Source organism: Rhinoderma darwinii, chromosome 3, assembly GCF_050947455.1.
Source record: "Rhinoderma darwinii isolate aRhiDar2 chromosome 3, aRhiDar2.hap1, whole genome shotgun sequence".
In the NCBI taxonomy this organism is placed as follows: Eukaryota; Metazoa; Chordata; class Amphibia; order Anura; family Rhinodermatidae; genus Rhinoderma; species Rhinoderma darwinii.
The window spans coordinates 45,537,307-45,558,040 of NC_134689.1; the positions used below are offsets into that span (position 1 = coordinate 45,537,307).

At 42.4% G+C, this 20,734-nt stretch overlaps 1 protein-coding gene and 1 long non-coding RNA gene across 2 annotated transcripts in view; one reads left to right on the forward strand and one right to left on the reverse strand.

The window, feature by feature from the left end:
- The window catches only part of LOC142750970 (uncharacterized), a 32,487-nt gene extending 28,460 nt beyond the window's left edge, over positions 1–4,027 (forward strand). The window contains exon 2 of the long non-coding RNA XR_012882659.1: positions 3,740–4,027. This is a non-coding gene — a long non-coding RNA (uncharacterized LOC142750970). The remainder of the gene's footprint in view (positions 1–3,739) is intronic.
- The window catches only part of PCBD2 (pterin-4 alpha-carbinolamine dehydratase 2), a 108,455-nt gene that overhangs the window by 51,381 nt on the left and 36,340 nt on the right, over positions 1–20,734 (reverse strand). The window lies entirely within an intron of this gene.

Below are 20,734 nucleotides of genomic sequence, written 5' to 3' on the forward strand. Positions count from 1 at the left end.
ACAAAAGACTGATGATGGTTAGTCATACATTATGAAATACTGTAATAGAGGCTAACTTAAGGCCCTTTTACAGGGGCCAACGATCAGGCAAACGAGCATTCACATGAACGCTCGTGCACGATTATTGACCTCTGTAGACAGGGCAACGATCAGCCGATGAACGAGCAAACAAACGCTCCTTCATCAGCTCATCTGGTCGTTTATGCAGCAAGAAATATTATCATTGTCAGCAGCACATCTCCCTCCCTCCGAACGATCGTATGATTGCTTGTCCCCATACATTACTGATCACAGCTTCTTGTTGATCGGCACTAGTTTTCACTGCCATATCAGGCCGTGTAATAGGACTCTAAGCCATTGCTCAACTGTATGTAAATGACAGAAATGGGGTAACACTGGATCAAAACACTATACGTCAGAAAGTTAAGCATAATGGACCCGCTATACAATGAAAAACAGGGCCACCTACAGGCCAAGTAGTGCATAGGAGACCACATAGAAATGTTGTCAAATACTCTGAAGAAAAGAAAGAGGAGGGAAGAGAAACAAGAAGACGAAGAGGAGAAGGGGAGAACCCGCCAGCACCAACAACTAGTAAAAGCGGCAGCACTATTTAGGCACGAGGGGAAAGGAGGATGAGCGAAAGGGAATTGCTGACATATCTGCCCAAGGGGACAATATAGAGTGCAGCTTCTCGACCTTGTCTAGGAGTATAGCCGTCATTTCTCATTATTCATGGACCAGGACAGCAGTCTCTTAAAGGCTATTTGCACCATTGAGGGTTTTTTTTTAATTTAATAAATAGATTAGTGTGATTAGTATAACTAGTATCAAAATTTGTTTTACTTTTGGAGATACAGCTGTTCTGTGTTCTCTGTACAGAACAGCTGTATCGATCGCTTTACACTGAATCCGTCAGACCCGTGGACCTGACAAGTTCAGTGTCGGGGGGTCGTGCGTGTCTGACACGCAGGAACCACCTGTAAACGATCACATCCAAGTTCATAACTCCAAAAGTAAAACGAATTTGTAATAAAAACTATTTACAAAGTTACAATAATCACACTAATTTATTTATTAAAAAAGAAAAAAAATGCCCACAAAGATTTACAAAGCTTTTAACTTCAGCAAATTCAAGTGAAGATTTCTTCCATGACATTGCTATTGTTTGTTTGATGGACAAAGAGAAATTAAAGGGGTTTTCCAGGTTCACAATTTTTTAACTAATATTCTATGTAACTATTTAATAAAGTTCCTAATATACAGTCTGTATTAAATCTGAACATATTCCTTCCTATTCTCCCTACCTCTGCCCTGCCGGAAGTTCTGATTTTCATCTGTGTCTTTTTCTCTTGGCACAGGCTCGTGCACGAGAGTTGGAATACACACAGTCCTGTGTCGATACCTCAGTGACCTACGTAACGACACAGGGCTATGCATTACTAATTATTACGCCCCCTCTGTGTCTATTGGCCCTCCCTGCTAGTTCTCCCTTCCCCTTTAGTTTATCCCACCCACCTGCTTTATCTGAGGTGCGGTCACAGAATCCTGTGACCGCACCTCAAATATCTAATGTGATCCCCATCTTACCTAAATATATGTAACCCATTATACCTAGATATAAAACCGTGCTGCTATTGAAGCAAAGAATGAACGGAGCGGACATTGAGGAGGCTGTGGACCAACAGGATGCCTCAAATCCGGGACTTCTCATGTACACCCGGGTTTGAGGCATCCTATTGATCCACAGCCTCCTCAATGTCCGCTCCGTTCTATCTTTGCTTCTACTTCCATAGCAGCACGATATTCTTTGCGAGCATACTATTGCTCAATTTTCACTGAGGAATAGAATGCAAGCAAAGAAAATCGTGCTGCTATTGAAGTAGAAGCAAAGAATGAAAGAAGCGGACATGGAGGAGGCCGTGGACCAATAGGATGCCTCAAACCCGGGACTTCTGATATAGTTTGAGGCATCCTATTGGTCCACAGTCTCCTCAATGACCACCCCTTTAAATTCTTTGATTGCGCCTCAATGCCCGCCCCATATGCCTCTTAATATTGAAACTCCTCAGTGCTCGTGCGCTGCCCGGCCTGGAAAAAAAAATGTCTCTGGCTTACTTACAGCCGAGCAAATCCTGACAGATAAACATCAGACATAGCTTAGTTTTCAAGGTCATTTGCAAAAATACATAAGGTAAAACGGTGTGGTGCACGACTGTAGGCCTGCAGCATGTTTATATGAGCATTAAGTTCTTTTATATACTACATAAGCATACCTCCCAACCGTCCCAGATTCAGCGGGACAGTCCTGGATTCTGGACGGTGTCCCGCTGTCCTGGGCGGCCGGGGGTATGTCCTGCTGTCAACTGTATCTGCGTCCTCAGGACGCAGAGTGCAGATGCATGCGGTCATAGGGGTCAGACATATATAAATGGCAAATCCTAGGGATACAAATAAGTCATCAATAATAATTAATTTTCCAAGAATATGCTTCACTACTAGGATTACAATCTGGCTAGAAGACTGCAAGGGCCTTCTTGTTAAAAATAAAATACACTTTCTGAATATGAATGACAATAGATTTTTTTTCTCACAATGCATAAAAATCTTACTTGAGAATATTCACAATTATGATACCGAGTTAAAGAAGTACTCCATATTTTTTTCCCGCCCTGTTTGAAATGTGATGTATTGTGTGTGCATATGTATTCACTGACCTGGTGCAGTATTTCACATGCCGCCGCTCCGTTCCGGTCCTCAGTGGGGGTCACGTAACCTGCATTCTGACTCCATGTATCCTACAGCGTCTGCTGTGGGTACCGGAAGTCAGGCTCTCAGTGCAAGTCAAGGAGAGCCTGGATGTGAGTCTCAAAGACTTGCATTGGAAAACTGACATCTGGTTTCCACAGTAGTTGCTGTAGAATTTGAGTTATCAGAGCACAGATCAAGTGACCCCCTACAGCAGCCCCGAATGGAGCAGCAGCCCGTGAAATACAATAGTGGTTCAGGTTCAGTAAAACGTGGACCTTAAATTTAACTAGCATGTGGGTATATTCGTGCCAATAGGAGATGCTTTCAATCTCTTTATGTATAGCATATACAGTGCCCACCAAAAGTTATGGAACACTCTCATAACTTGAACGGCTCGAGGTAGAGGGTTAAAATTTGGTGGGATTTAATGGAGTTATAAAATCTACCAGTTAATGCAAAAAAAAAACACCCCAACCCCTTGTGAATGAAGATAACTTTAAAGTTAAATATGTCTCAAAATCGATTGCGGCATTCTTTTCGTATTGAAAAGAGCTTTCAAATGAGCCCCCACTCGACCCCCTTACCATTTAAGAGTTTGCTGCCCCCGTCCACCCCACCGCCTCCCAGAGGGTGGGGTGTTTTTTTTTTTCCCGTTAACTGGTAGATTTTATGACCCAATTAAATCCCACCAAATTTCAACCCCCTACCTCGAGCTGTTCAAAAGTTTTGAGGGTGTTCCGGAACTTTTGGTGGGCACTGTAGGGTAAATGAGCACGATAAAAAGATCAAGTATTACTTTATATTTGACTTCATATTTTTGTTTTCAAAAACATGTAAGAGATACAACTTGTATATAGTGACTATCATAATTAGAGATAAAACAATGTTTGTTTTAAAAAAAAAAATATCATCAGTCTTATGTTGTCAAAGATCTTCTGTTTTATATTTAAGAATTTTGGTACCAATTGTCTCGATTTAATTTTTACAGTAGCCTCTTTAAATAACGACTAACCTATATAAACCAGCACTGAACGTCTTTACGCATGCTTGAGAAAGAGGGTGTTCCCCCGAAATGTCGCACTTGTGCCATCAGATGCCTCCATGTGTGGTTTCTGCTACCCAGCCCAGGAACTACCGGAACAGGAAGAGAAACCTGGACGGAATACTCCATGGACTCTAGCTGTGATGGGTAATACAATGTGTATATAGACATTTATAGATAAGTATCTAATACAGGTTTTGAAAATGAAAATATATTCACATTTTTCCAAAGTAATACTTTATCTTTGTATCGTGCTCATTTACCCTATAAGCCCGTGAAATACAGCACCAGGTAAGTCCATACAGATGTCCCCATTACAATGCATTTAATTTGCAAGGGATCGAGGGGACAGAAAAAATAAACCTGGAGTGCTTCTTTAAGATGGCCGGAGCACGGTACTACAATACACATGGGTTATCGGTGGAACAGTCTCTACTGCTTATACATACTCTGCGGGATTCTTTCCTTTCATTCAAACAAACAAATCTTCGGCAAAACTGTTTTGACTTCACAATTGGCTGTATGCAAATAACAGTATGTGTATTAAGGAATAACATATGAGCCATAGCTCGTGTTAAATTTAATGCAGCACAGATCTCTGCCAAAATGCTGTGATATGCCCGTAAAAAATATTCCAATTTGTTGTTTCTACATTGGATGAAACATACTGTAGCAATCTTCATAATTTATGTCCTGCTGGGACGCAATGATTTAAAGTAACATAATACAGACCAGCATCACCGCTAATCCAAACCACCTGACCAGATAAACAAAAGTTTCCCTTTTCTTTCTGCAGACGGTATTTCTGTTTATTGTCGTGTCATTTGTTAATTTGAAGAATCTTGCCAATAATTGCTGTCAAACCACCAGTCGATAGGCTCAGGGTTTCTTCTCTCCCTGCGTGTAGCCCAAATGCCTGTACTGTATGTGCTTAGCTACCAGCGAATTTACCCAAGGCTCTCCCTGCTCAGCCAATCACATCTCCAAAACCCTTTGCGGTTGAGGGTAAATCTTATGTTCATCCTCTGCAATTTAGACCAGGTGCAATGTCATAAACTACATATTTCTGTTGACACTATGGCAGCAGCTTTTGAAAAGAACTTAGGAAGCCTCAAACTGACATGCATATAAATATTTAATGTACGTGGCAAACAAATGTTGAATGGGGAGCAGTTATCCAGAAATGTGTTAAAGAGGGATTTTATCCACGTATAGATCTGACCCTGGTTCATCACGCAGCCGTTCAACAGAACTTCATTTTATCCCATGTCCTTCAAAAAAAATTTACATTGATGTCCTTTGATTTCAGAACAGAAAATAGTAAATCTACGCATGAAATCTGCAGCCAAGAAATTATTTTCATGGACAAACTCCCAAAGACTGTGGACTAGGTTTTCCTGATGCTTTTACATAGACACAAGTGATTTGCACATGTATACAATGCTCATATAGAATACATTGTTTTATCTAGCATTTATTACATCACTTAGGCCTGAAGGACAATTATATCCATCCCATATAAGATAACCACTTTTTTTTGCAACAAAAAACAGAGAGCATGGACAAAACCTACTGTAGATTGAAGCTATGTTCACACCTGCGTCGTGTCTTTCTATTGTCCTGCTCTGTCAGAGGAGCAGAACAAGTGAAAGACGGAAGCAACAGTTCTGTTGCACCACAGACACCGCTGGCAGCTGACGGAACCCATTGACTACCGTTTCTGGCAATCTTGGCCAGATCTGTGATTGAAGCCCCTAATGCAGCCTCCAACGCAGATGTGAACAAGGCCTAAACCACCTCCGTCACAGGCACAGACACTATGTTTTGCCGAAGGGCCTGAGGGAAGGCAGAACATGACACATGGATTTAAAAAGATCTCTAAATAAATAGAGAAATCCCTATGTGGGGCTCTGCACCCTCAGACCCAGTACAAGACAAAACACAGTATATCAGCTTTGCCCAGAGTGCGGCTTTAAAGTAGGGCCTCTACAATATGCTCTAATAGACATTAGTCAACACACTAAACCAGGAGTGGTAAACAAAAGGTACAAAGAAGAGCCACAAAATGTATAAGGGGCATAGGGAATCTTAAAGGGAATGTGTTGCCAGCAAAACATGTTTTTTTTTTTTTTAATTAAACAGTTAGTGTATAGGTGATTAAACATTGTTCTAATTTTTTTAATTTTTTTCACGAGTCAGGAAATATTATGAATTGGATTCAATTTATAATATTTCCCAGCACTGGTCACTAGATGGAGCCATTCCCAAAATTGCAGCATTGCATGTGGTAAAGCAACCACATTGCTTTATGCTGCAAAATTGGGTAAAAATCCCTCGCTCTAGTGAGCTCTCAGAATCCCCCCCTCCTTTATCCTGGCTAGTGCCGGGATAAACTAGGGGTTTGAACGGTCTAACCTCCTACACTGTGTGTCGCCATTTTTTGAGCTAACACACAGTGTAGAAGGTTAACATACAGTAGTAAACACACTGAAACACGAACATACATAGAAATAACTTACCTGCTCCAGTCGCCACCGCTCCCTCCGGTCCATCCGCTCCGTCTGCTGCCGCTGCTCCATGTGCACAAGTCCGGAAGCCGCGACCGGAAGTAGTAATCTTACTGTCCGGCCGCGACTTCCGGTCCACAGGAAAATGGCGCCGGACGGCGCGCATTTCAAATTGAACTGTGTGGGAGCGGCGCATGCGCCATTCCCACACAGCGGCGTACACGAAAGTGGATGGAACGGGCCCCGTTCGCAGTCCCTATAGGACTGGAGCTGCCGTATTCCATGTCTGTATGTGTCGTTAATCGACACATACAGACATGGAAAAAAAAATGGCAGCCCCCATAGGGAAGAAAAAGTGTAAAAATAAAAAAAAGTAACACACAAACACACAAATTAATCCAAACGTTTTTAATAAAGCACTAACATCTTTAACATATTAAAAAAAAATTTGTGGTGACACTGTTCCTTTAAGGCTCTATTCACACGACAGGGTCAGAGTGTCGGCTGATAGAAAAGGCCATTTTGGTCTGTAGATAATGCCACACACTGCCCTCTGTAGATAATGCCACACAGCCCCCTGTAGATACTGCCACAGCCCCCTGTAGATACTGCCACAGCCCCCTGTAGGTAGTACCATGCTGCCCCTTTGTACATAGCACTCCCGTAGATGACACCCCCCCCCCTGTAGATGGAACACCCTCCCTGAAAACATCCCCGTAATTTCAGCCGTTACGGATGCTGTCGTGTGAACGTGTGAACATACCCTTATAGTCACATGAACCCTGTCTGATGAATCGGTAACCTAGGTCCGATCACATGACAGAGGGAGATCACCAAAAACCCTGTGCACCCTCAGCCCGTCCATCCAGCCCTTTCCTGGTTATATCTGCTTCTGGGAAAGCTGGGTGACCACCATTACTCCTCCTACTGGAGTGTGAGAGGTTCATTAGTCACATCCCCAAACACACTCCAGTAGGAGGGGTAATGGTGGTCACCCAGCTTTCCCAGACCCCTGAACGGTAAATCTCTCTAGTTGTGCTGAGACTGTTTGGGGATGTGACTAATGAACCTCTCAGTCTCAGCACAACTACAGAGATTTACCGTTCAGGGGTCTGGGAAAGCTGGGTGACCACCACTGCCCCTCCTACTGGAGTGTGAGAGGTTCATTAGTCACATCCCCAAACACACTCCAGTAGGAGTGTGTTTGGGGATGTGACTAATGAACCTTTCACACTCCAGTAGGAGGGGCAATGGTGGTCACCCAGCTTTCCCAGACCCCTGAACGGTAAATCTCTGTAGTTGTGCTGAGACTGAGAGGTTCATTAGTCACATCCCCAAACAGTCTCAGCACAACTAGAGATTTATCGTTCAGGGCTTTCCCAGTACAGTTGCATCATGTGTCCTTCATACAAGGGGGGGGGCGTTAGGGGGGGGGCGTCGGGTGGGGGGGCCCGTCGGGGGTCACGAGAGCGGGGGTCTGTGAGATAGAGAGTGGGACATGCAGAGACACACATCTTACCTGCAGTGCAGCTGGTCTTCAAGATGGCGCCTGCTCTCTCCCTGCAAACAGCTGCTCTGCTGTGTGACTCTGACCTGCGTCTGCGCAGTACAGAGCCAGAGAGCAAAGTCAATGGAACGGCTCCCGTTCATTGACTCCTATGCACTGTAGCTGCCGTATTCCATCTCTGTATGTGTCGTTAATCGACACATACAGAGATGAAAAACAAAATGGGAGCACCCATAGTGAAGTAAAAGTTAGAAAAAAGAAAAAAAAGTAAAACACAAAACACACAAATAAATAAAATGTATTTTAATAACATACTAAAAGCAATATTATATTAAAAAAAAAACAATTTGCGACACTCGTCCTTTAAATAATTGAAAAATTATTTAGTCTCTAAAAGAGATGCCTAAGGAGAAACATAAATCGAAATTAAAAAAAAACTTTACACGTAAAATACCCTCAAAATACAAGGGGGCACTTTCCACATCTGGATAAAAAAGGTTATATCTCTAGAGGCGACAAGTCTTTACCATAAAAACTGTAAATCTGTGGAATAGTCACCTCATCAACTGGTTTTAGAGGTAACAGTAGATGGCTTTGGGAAAGGGTTAGTTGTTTTCTTAAAACAAAATAATATCCACCCTTTTGCAAATGTATAGAATGTATATTGAATTGGTGATTCAGTCTGATCGCCATTTATGATTAGGAAGACTATATTGTCTAAACCCTTGGGGATTTATTTTTTCCTTCCCCTGGATAAATAGGGGGGGGGGGTTATAAAATGTACCTCTAACCCTTCCATTCCTACATTGTCAATTTTAGTGAGTGTATAACTTTACCTATCTACACTGTAAGTCGTCCCTAAACTGTACCACCAGCTTCATTAGTGTGATGGTGCATTATGTGTGGTTTATTGTGAGCCCTCAGCAGAGCGGAATGACTCTGTAATGAGGTACCACAGGTCGTGTCTCCAGCCTATGGACAATCAGACGGGTCAGAGGTGCAGTCCACAAGACAAAGTGTTCTCATTGTCCAGTCTCCACAGGGGGTCATCAGGAGACACCATAGTTATATTCAGCTCAGGTGCAGACCAGCAGACAAAGGTGATCCAATTATCCCCCCCCCCCCCCCCCCTGTGTCCTCATCCTGGCTGTGGCAATACACATAGCACAAAGGACCACAACTCACATACAGACAGTAGAGACACAAACTAAAGTCATTATAATAATGATGGTGACTAGAAACTGCCAAGATGTTCCTCCCCCCCTGAGGGGTATATAATGGCTTGTCCTGGGGAGGATGAGATCTTCTGGATTTAGACCTTCAGGAGTGCTGAAGCTGAGGCCAGCGCTCTGAAGATGTTCCTGTGATCACCTGATTTTGTGGACTGTGTGTTGTTCCTGCATTGAACGCGACTTGTTCTGTCAGCATTGGATGCAATAAACCCTGTTGAAGTTGCCCTGTCGTCACTGGCTCTGTTGATCGTGCATTAACTTAACGAACCCCATGACAACTGGTGTCAGAAGTGGGATCAACAGAGTGCAGGAGAGATGGACAGAGGTCTGCACACCAGGATGTCTATCGTGAGGAGAACAATTGTGGTTTACCAGGAGGCAATGGACTGTCTCGGACCAAAGGCTACGGAAGACATTGAACACTGGGCTTGGGATAAGGCTCTGACTATGGCAAGGAAGGAACAAGTTGTTGTGCGAGCTAGGGAGTTGCACCAGGAGACCATGGATGTTCTGGGATGTTTGGCCTCCAAGGATGATAAGTTCTGGGACTGGACTTGGTGTCTGGCAACAGCGGAGCGAGAGGTGCCGCAAACATGGTGTGTACGGCCAGCACAGTGTTATAAGGATTGTGCTGCTGCTCCAGGCTCGGATCGCTACAGATCTCCTGAGAAAGCTCCAGAGTGTCCTGAGGTGAGTGATGTGAAATCTGTGGGCAGCTTATACCATAAGACATGGGAGCACCAGGAAGAGGGAAAAGATTCTGAACTTAATTCAGGACCGGAAGGAATGCATACAGAGGATGTCTATATATCTACAGAAACAAATGCTGTGGATGATGAAGATACAGGAGCTGTAACTAGCGCTGTTATGAATGATGAAGACAGGAGATATAACTAGCACTGGACCTCCTGAAACCTTTAGCACTGAGATCACCAGTGCCAGTTCTGAAAGCCCAACTGAGGTTAAGTCACACAAAACAGACCCCCTAGTGAGCAATGAAGTTTGTGCTTCTCCTGGCGATGTGTTTCCTGCATTCCTTTCATCCCAGGATTTCCAAGAGGTTGAGGAACGCAATTCTATTGTTACATTGAGCTCTGATTTGTTTTTGTCCAATGACGTAGTGGATGTTACGTTCAGTATGGACTCTCCAGGCGCACAGTCTTCCAACATGGATTAGGATGACACTGGAGTGTCAGCGAGTTCTAAGGTGGAAGGAGCAGGTCTGCGAAGTACAACAAGACACTGGTCCCAACAGCAGTGGTGACCTTCATGATGGACTCACTACAATTCTGAACAGTGACTGTATTTTGTGGTATGATCTTTGCCTAGGTGATGGGTCAGATAGTATGCCAGCATTACCCAATATATTGTGGTGGGATGCAGTGGGGAGGAAAGCGTCTGGATGGACCACGCGGAGTCTGCAGAAATCTGTAAACTGGATAAAAGGTCCCAAGAAACCCCCTGACCCCAGAGACTCCATCTCGCGGGCTGGACTATGCTGGAAGCCAGCGGATCAGGTCTTCCAAAACTAACAGATGACGTGGAACTTTTGTGGAAATTTCTTGAACTTAGTGGTTGTGTTTCCAGACATTGCTCTTTGCCCCAGATATACATGTGCACTGGACTTTCTTTACAGCCTCTGGACTGTTCTTATTGAACTGTAATAAGTGGCTTATGAGTGAGGTGGCCAGCAGCCTGTGTAGGCCACATAGCCAGCTCACTTATTATATGAGGGGAGAGGTTGTGATGGTGCATTATGTGTGGTTTATTGTGAGCCCTCAGCAGAGCGGAATGACTCTGTAATGAGGTACCACAGGTCGTGTCTACAGCCTATGGACAATCAGACGGGTCAGAGGTGAAGTCCACAAGACAAAGTGTTCTCATTGTCCAGTCTCCACAGGGGGTCATCAGGAGACACCACTGTTATATTCAGCTCAGGAGCAAACCAGCAGACAAAAGGTGATCCAATTATCCCCCCCCCCCCCCCTGTGTCCTCATCCTGGCTGTGGCAATACACATAGCACAAAGGACCACAACTCACATACAGACAGTAGAGACACAAACTAAAGTCATTATAATGATGGTGACTAGAAACTGCCAAGATGTTCCTCCCCCCCTGAGGGGTATATAAGGGCTTGTCCTGGGGAGGATCAGATCTTCTGGATTTAGACCTTCAGGAGTGCTGAAGCTGAGGCCAGCGCTCTGAAGATGTTCCTGTGATCACCTGATTTTGTGGACTGTGTGTTGTTCCTGCATTGAACGCGACTTGTTCTGTCAGCATTGGATGCAATAAACCCTGTTGAAGTTGCCCTGTCGTCACTGGCTCTGTTGATCGTGCATTAACTTAACGAACCCCATGACAATTAGCTTGAATGAACCTCATTCTCATGCACCTTAGCCCTTGCAGAAAGTATGAAAAAAGCAAGATCTTCTTGTTTAACACCTTCACGACGAAGGTCAATAGCGCTGTCAATAGCGACAGCGGCATCTAACGTGTTTGACAGAGGGAGCTCCCTCTGTCACCCTATCAGCACCCCCGCAAAGAAATTGCGGGGCCTAATAGATTGCCTGTCAGTTTTAGATTGACAGGCAATAATGCTTTGTTATACTTCGTATACCAAAGCATTATATCTGCGATCTAAAGATGGCAAAGTACAGTCCCCTAGTGGGACAAAAAAAAAAGAAGATTATAGCAAAAATAAAATGCACTTTTTCTTCCCCAAAAAGTGGTTTTATGTCGTAAAAGTGTCAAAACAAATAACGCGTACACATATAAAAGGTATAGCCGCGATCATAACGACTCGTACAATAAAATGAAAACATTAAACAAACCGCTGGATGAACGGCGTCCAAAAATACACATAAAACAATGGCAAAATGATTTTTTTTTCTCCCATACCCCCCATAAAAAAGTTCATCAATAAGTCCCATGTACCCCATAATAGTATTAATGATAACTACACTTTGCCCTGCAAACATAAAACCTTTACATATTTGGTATCCCCGTAATCGTTCCGACCCATTGAATAAAGGTAAGATGTTATTTACGGTGCATAGTAAACGCGTAATTTAGAACGTGAAAATCAATGCTGGAATAGCTGCTTATTTTCAATTCTCTCCTAAAATAAAGTTAATAAAAGTTAATTGATATATTATATGCATCCAAAAATGGTGCAATTGCAAAATACTGCGTCCCGCAAAAAAACAAGCCCTTATACGGCTATGTTGACGGAATAAAAATAAAAGTTACGACTGTTGGAATACGACCGTGAGAAAACAAAAAATAATCCTTGGTCATTAACGTGCAAAATGGCCTGGTCATTAAGGGGTTAAATCCACAAGTTAACCTCAAATGAATATGAATGACACTGGCCTACGGAAAAAGGGCTGTTTTACTGAGCAGCCCGACCAGGGACTTGTGGATATTTCCTGATGAAATGTGCAGTTTCTAATATTTTTAGCTCGTGTTAACAATACTGCCTGTCATTACATGGAGAACCTGTGACGATCATTCCAATAGCTTGCTTGGGGAATTTTAATAGAAGCAGCGGGTGAGGTTTTCAACCACTGGTTTGAGGCCTGTCAGTACCAGGGATGCAAAAATATGGAACGCTACAATTTAGAAACCAATTTGTCCGGAATATGGGCAGCTCTGTAAAATAAATTATGATATAACTATGTTTTCAATGCCCAGCTAACAACATTCCTCCTTTTTCCACCAGCAAATCGGCTGGTTATAGGTTTATTCTATAAATGGTTTCCATATATAACATCATTTTTAACAAAAAGCTTTGCAAGCTGAATACCATTTTTCCTTGGACAGATTTATATTGCTATTTTTCTGAATGCAGCTATAAAATCTAATCAAGGACTATTGAATATTTGCCTTTTTAACCTTTAGCTTTTATGGCAATAGTTAAATTGACAGTTCAGCCTATTACGTGCTTATTTAATACCTAAATAGAAAACAGGCAGCATGGAAGAGCAGAGTTTTTATCACTGCAGTTGTGTTAGTTTTTATAGTACTTAAAAGAAAATTCCACACAATGTATTTATACAGAGAAACATTCATGTACAAATGCAGCATTAGGGACAATGTAAGGACCATAAACCACCTTTCTTTTTTCATGGTCGCTATTCAGGACAATGATTTATTGGGCATCAAACATCGGCTAACTATAGCAAACCTTACACCTAGTTCAGGAGATTTCCATAGGAGAAATGCAGCTGAAAACACAGTGTGCTCCATCTGTGTGGCTTTGTTGCAGATTTGCCCGAGTTTACCCCTTTTTACTTCAATAGTTATTAGGCCCTGTACATATTACGTTTGTGACGTACATTCAGCATGTACAACAGGAAAGCTCTAGGCACACACGCTAAATGTGTCTATAGGGCTCCAATAGCCTGAACGTCCAAAAATAATGTCCTTTGGCCTCCTCTGGGCTGATATACGTAGGTAGCTTTTTATTTTTTCACTTTTAAAACTGTGGGTTGGCATAATGCTTTGTGCATTGTCTATATAGACAGTGCAGAGAGGCGTGTGCGCTTTATGGCAGCTGCAATGAATGGGAGGTACTAAACAAAAAAGGGTCTTCAGGAAGTGATGGAATACAGCCCATTTCTCCAGGGACCAGCTGCATACAGCCTTATCTAGGCCTCCAGCAGTACAATAAAGTGGTCTTCTGTCATCCCCAAAAAATTTTATACAAAAATCAAACCCTACACATATAAAACCAGATAAATCTCCCTCTCAACACCCCAAAGAGATTTGAGAAAGAGGATCAGAATTGAAAAAAATTATATGTATTATCACAACAATTTCTATAACTCCCTTCTTGCCAATTTTTTTATCGGCCCGGTGCACACCATGTTGTCGGAAAAGCCTGCGCTAAAACGTGTCCATATGCTTCCATTAGCTTGACAGTGGCCAAAAAAGTGTATTTTTGCGCTCCGTAGGGCTGGTATATGTCAATATACCTTTTCGGGGTATGGAATATTATAGTAGGCTACACTTTTCCATCGCGAGGGATCCCGCACACAAAGAAAAACGTATACATATATACGTAAATGTATTTAACATGGGAGTCACAGGTTTTTCAGTAGCCTTTCATGATGTATGCGTTAAACAGATAAAATTAGTCTATGGGCTACGGATGCATTAAACTAATGGTTAGCAGTGACATCCGTCACCCATAGGCTGTTATGCTATCTGTTTAACGTATCCGCCATGAACAGGGTCATAATAGATCATGACGTATACATTTATACCATTTAACTCTATGGTGACAGATGCCAATGGTAAGGCATCCGTCACAGCCTACGTTTAACATATACGTCGGGAGATTTTCCCGGTGTATACATTAAACGAAGGCCAAAATCGTGATTGATGTGAACGGGGCCTTTATTCAAGGTTCCATACGGCCATAACCGTGCAATGAAGAAAAGTTTAACTAGCTTTGTTTTAGGTATACCTGTATTTTTTCCATATTCCCCTGGAACTAAACAGGGACATTACCTGGTGTTTTTATTGTGAGACCAACTCTTATTTGTATAAGCACATCCGACCAAAATTTCTTAACCATAGGATATAACCAACACATGTGTATAATCTTGTTAAAGAGTTAAGGAAAAGGGGCTGGCACTGTTGAACCAGAAATTGATAGCTGAATGGAGGCTCACATTGGCACTATTCAAACTGATGGATAACGGCAGTCAGTATGCCCACGGAGTGCTCATCGACTAGTACAGCACAACTTGAAATCCAAAGTAGAAAAAAAAAAACCGAGGCACTCACCGACTTGGCAATGAATTTCTTTTTATTCAGGATCTTGGTCTAAATGATGCGGAATGAGCCTACGGCCGTTTTTCGTGCAAACACACTTTGTCAAGGCCCTGGCGTCACTTCCTTTTCCTGCCCATTTTATATGCATAGGTCAGTGCGTATTTTCATAACAAAAACTTTCATAACATCAAGCAGAAAAATACACAGCACAAGATAACATGTAATGCAACATAATCATTTCCTAGTATAAAGTAACGTTACATTGTTTTACAAAAAATAACATTGTCTATGTTATGAAAGTACTAAGATCGTTTCGGTCATGGAGACCGAGCGGTCTTAGTGCCCCTGTCTGTAGAAAGATTTCAGCCTATTTTGTAAGAGGATTTTATGTCTATCTCCCCCGGACACTATTGGCTTAATTTGAGTGATACCTGCAAACCGCATACACCGTGCATTATTTTCATGTTTGTCCTGCATGTGCTGTATCAACCTAGGGCATCCCTCACCTGTATTTAATTATCTTATATGTTCACGGAATCTTATATACATCGGTCATATCGTTTTTCCTATGTAAAATCTGCCACAATTGCAAACTACCACATATGTCACATACTGTGTTTTACAGGTTATCAGCTCATTTATTTCAAACACACAGCCCTCTAAATTAAGGTTCCTAGTGCCTATTAAGGAATTACAAAAATTGCATTGTCCACATTTGTGATTGCCTTTCGGCCCCATTGCCGAGAGCCAATTTTTCTTTTTCCTTTTGTGAAAAGCGGCCCTTAACATATATCTTAAATTTTTGCACCTACGAAAGGATACTATTGATTGTCTGGTTGCGACCTCCGCTAGCAATGGGTCATTTTCTACCAGATGCCAATTTTTTTCTGATGAAAGTACGAATTACATCACTCATAGGGCTGTGGCCAAATGATAGAACAAACCGTTTAATCTCTTTTGCACGTGATTGTTTCTTCTTTTTGTTTTGTTGTAATAAGGATGTTTGGTTATTTTTATTTGCCTTTTTCAATTCTTCCATGATAGGACCTAAAGGGTATCCCCGTAACTTCAACCTTTGACTCATTTCATTTGCCGGCTTATAGAATACCTCATTACTGTATATTCTTCTAAGACGTAGAAATTTGGCATATGGTAGGGATTGGGTGACATGTTTAGGATGGTAACTATCATATCTTAAAAGTGTATTGGTGGCAGTGGGTTTTCTATACCCATTTGTTTGAACCTTTCCCTCTTTTATGGTTAAATGTACATCCACCAATTCTATCACCTGTTCAATGAATTTATATGTAAAATTCATGTTCATATTATTTGTGTTGAGATACTGCACAAAATTTTAAGAAATCATCTTGCGTTCCAGACCACACTATAAAAATGTTGTCGATGTAACGCAAGAATAGTTGTAAATAACTAGCATAGGGGGTTAGATAAATTATACATCATTTTTTCTTCTAGGTCGGCTAGAAATAAATTTGCAAAAGTTGGGGCCACTGTGGTCCTTATACCCGTTCCTGCCTATTGACGGTACCATGTATCGTCAAATTGGAAGGAATTGTGATTCACCACAAAGTGCAATTCTTCGCAGATAAATTAAAAAAACATAGGATCCCCTTTTGTATAGTGTAATTGAAATCTGACAGCCTGTACCCCCACCTCCTACGGGATGCGTGTTTATAGGCTCTCAACGTCAATACTAGCCAACTTAAAGTCTCGCTGCCAACCGAATTCCATCAAAATTGTCAAGAAATCTTTTGTATCCTGTAAATGAGGGAATATTCCCTAATAGTGGGCGCATCACCCAATCCAAGTAGCGTGAAAGTGGCTCAGTAACCGATCGGGCAGTCCGGTGGGGATTTAATCGATTTGTGTACTTTCGGGATGAAATACCAATAAGCTTTCTTTGGGAACGATCTAAATAGTTTTTCTGCAAAACTCAGAGAAATCCACCTTCAACTCCCTTTCGTAATAGTGATCTCAATAACCCCGAGTACGATGATGTCGGATCCTTTTTAAGAATTTTATAAACGGTGCTATCGTCTAACTGGTGATGAGCTTCCTGTATATAGTATTCCCTTGACAGCAGCACTATAATCCCTCCCTTGTCTGCCGGTTTTAGGATAATTTCTCTATTGGAACTCAGCCATCTTAATGCTTATCTTTCATTAGCTGAAAAATTTGAATTGGCTGATGGATAAACACTTCACATCAGGTGTGACTTCTTTTAGAAACAAATCCAATTGTGCACCGACAGGCAAGGGAGGGTTAAAAGTGGAAGGTATTCCACCCTGGAATCTCTCAATATTCTGTGTTTGTTGATCACAATATAACTCCTCCAATGGGACGTCCGTTAATACGTGTAACAATTTTCTGTCCTCATCTGTAAAATTATCACTCAGGCTAAAACCTAGAGTTAACCCCCCTTTCCACAACAGGAGTTTCCCTAGTAGAAATTTTGTTTGAAAACATTCAATGTAAATTAATTTTCCGTACTGACCTATATACACCGTGTTCCAAATTATTATGCACATTGGATTTAAGTGTCATAAACATTTAATTATTAGTTTTTCAATTAAACTCATGGATGGTATTGTGTCTTAGGGCTCTTTGGATCATTGTAATCAATCTCAGGCACCTGTGATAATTAGTTTGCCAGGTGTGCCCAATCAAAGGAAAACTACTTAAGGACGTTCCACATTATTAAGCAGGCCACAGGTTTCAAGCAATATGGGAAAGAAAAAGGATCTCTCTGCTGCCGAAAAGCGTGAAATAGTGCAATACTTAGGACAAGGTATGAAAACATTGGATATTTCAAGAAAACTTAAGCGTGATCATCGTACTGTGAAAAGATTTGTGGCTGATTCAGAGCACAGACGGGTTCGTTCACATAAAGGCATAATGAGGAAGGTTTCTGCCAGACAAATTAATAGGATTAGGAGAGCAGCTGCTAAAATGCCATTGCAAAGCAGCAAACAGGTGTTTGAAGCCACTGGTGCTTCTGGAGTCCCGCGAACCTCAAGGTGTAGGATCCTCCAGAGGTTTGCAAGTGTGCATAAAGCTATTATTCGGCCACCCCTAAACAATGCTCACAAGCAGAAATGGTTGCAGTGGGCTCAGAAATACATGAAGACTAATTTTCAAACAGTGTTGTTTACGGATGAGTGCCGTGCAACCCTGGATGGTCCAGATGGATGGAATAGTGGATGGTTGGTGAATGGCCACCATGTCCCAACAAGGCTGCAACGTCAGCAAGGAGGTGGCGGAGTCATGTTTTGGGCTGGAATCATGGGGAGAGAGCTGGTAGGCCCCATTAGGGTCCCTGACGGTGTGAAAATTACCTCTGAAAAGTACGTAGAGTTTATGACTGACCACTTTCTTCCGTGGTACAAAAAGAAGAACCGTGCCTTAGTAGCAAAATTATCTTCATGCATGACAATGCACCATCTCAAGCTGCAAAGAATACATATGTGTCATTGGCTGCTATGGACATAAAAGGAGAGAAACTCATGGTGTGGCCCCATGTTCCCCTGACCTCAGCCCTATTGAGAACCTTTGGAGCATCCTCAAGCAAAATATCTATGAGGGTGGGAGGCAGTTCACATCAAAACAGAAGCTCTGGGAGGCTATTCTGACATCCTGCGAAGATATTCAAGCAGAAACTGTCCAAATACTCCCAAATTCTATGGATGAAAGAATTGTGAAGGTGATATCAAAGAAGGGGTCCTATGTGAACATGTAACTTGGCCTGCTAAGTTTTTTTTTGATTGAAAGAGCTTTTCATTTCTGTAAATATGATCTCCTGATGCTGCAAATTCAACAAATTACCATTTTAGTTCTCTTTACAACCTTTAAAATGTTTTGATCTCTGTTGTGCATAATAATTTGAAACAGTGCATTTTGAGTTTTTTACTTCTAAAAAAAAACCTGTTATCATTAGGAGATTTGGTCAATAAAATTCGCATTATACTCCAATGGTTTATGGCTTGAAGATTATACTGACTGTCATTTGCAGCGGCTCTTTAGGAAAATCAGCGAAAAATAACATTTGCATAATAATTTGGAACGCGGTGTAGATCTATCTCAAACTTAGTATAGTCAAATTCAGAATTTATGCAATAATTAAAACTCTTTGAAATCAAGGAAATACAATCTGAAGTCAATGTGAGATCTGAGAAATTAATCACAGTGACTTCACTATTTGGCTTGGGGACACTAGGATTAAGCAAAAATGTGGTGTCATTAGAAGCACAATCTCTTACTTCCTCCAAGAGACCTGCTTGTCTCCGACAGCGTGCACCGGAAACAACTCAGTAACTATACGTCCTCGTGCAGGAAGTAACCTCCCGCGACGACGTATAGTTACTGACTCGTGCGGATAGGGGTTAATACACACTAGCAACCTTAATTTAGGGGGCTATGCGTTTGAAATAAATAAGCTGATAACTTGTAAAACACAGTATGTGATATATGTGGTAGTTTGCAATTGCGGCAGATTTTACATAGGAAAACCGATACGACCGACGTATACAAGATTCCGTGAACATATAAGATCATTAAATACAGGTGAGTGATGCCTTAGGTTGATACAGCACATGCAGGAGAAACATGCAAATAATGCACGGTGTATGCCGTTTGCAGATATCACTCAAATTAAGCCAATAGTGTCCGGAGAGATAGACATAAAACCCTCTTACAAAAAGAGGCTGAAATCATTTTACAGACAGGGGCACTAAGACCGCTCGGTCTCAATGACCGAAATGATCTTAGTACTTTCATAACATAGACCGTTATTTTAAGTAAAACAATGTAACGTTACTTTATACTAGGAAATGATTATGTTGCATTACCTGTTATCTTGTGCGGTGTATTTTTCTGCTTGATGTTATGAAAGTTTGTTATGAAAATACGCACTGACATATGGATATAAAATGGGCAAGAAAAGGAAGTGACGCCAGGGCCTTGACAAAGAGTGTTTGTACGCGAAACGGCCGTAGGCTTACTCCGCATCAAGCTCCTGAATAAAAGAACTTAATTGCCAAGTCGGTGAGTGCCTCGATTTTTTTCTACTTTGGATTACATGTGTATAATCTTGGACTGCTAATATTTCCCCCACCACTACATTTTGACCAGCGTCGGACTGGCCCATCGGAGGATCCTGGCACTATCTACAAGAGGGGTGTGATGATGTCATTGCATCATGCTGGCCTACGACAACTGAGACGGTGGAGCGCTCCGTCCATCGTGGGAACAGGGCTAGGATAGTAAAAAAAAAAATCTTTTGGAGGGGAGGGTGTGGTGCTATCTACTGAGGGGGCTGTATGGTGCTATCTACCACAGGGGGTGTGCCACTATACAGGGGGGAGCGCTGTGTGGTGCTATCTACCACGGGGGGGGGTTTGTGCCACTATACAGGGGGAGCACTGTGTGGCGCTACCTACTAGGGGGGCTGTGTGGCACTATCTACAAGAGGGGGGCTGCGTGTGTCACAATCTACAAGAGGGGGGCTGCGTGTGTCACAATCTACAAGAGGGGGGCTGCGTGTGTCACAATCTACAAGAGGGGGGCTGCGTGTGTCACAATCTACAAGAGGGGGGCTGCGTGTGTCGCAATCTACAAGAGGGGGGCTGCGTGTGTCGCAATCTACAAGAGGGGGGCTGCGTGTGTCGCAATCTACAAGAGGGGGGCTGCGTGTGTCGCAATCTACAAGAGGGGGGCTGCGTGTGGCACAATCTACAAGAGGGGGGCTGCGTGTGGCACAATCTACAAGAGGGGGGCTGCGTGTGGCACAATCTACAAGTGGGGGGCTGCGTGTGGCACAATCTACAAGTGGGGGGCTGTGTGCGGCATGATCTACAAGAGAAGGGGCTGTGTGTGGCACTATCTACAGTGGGCTGTGTG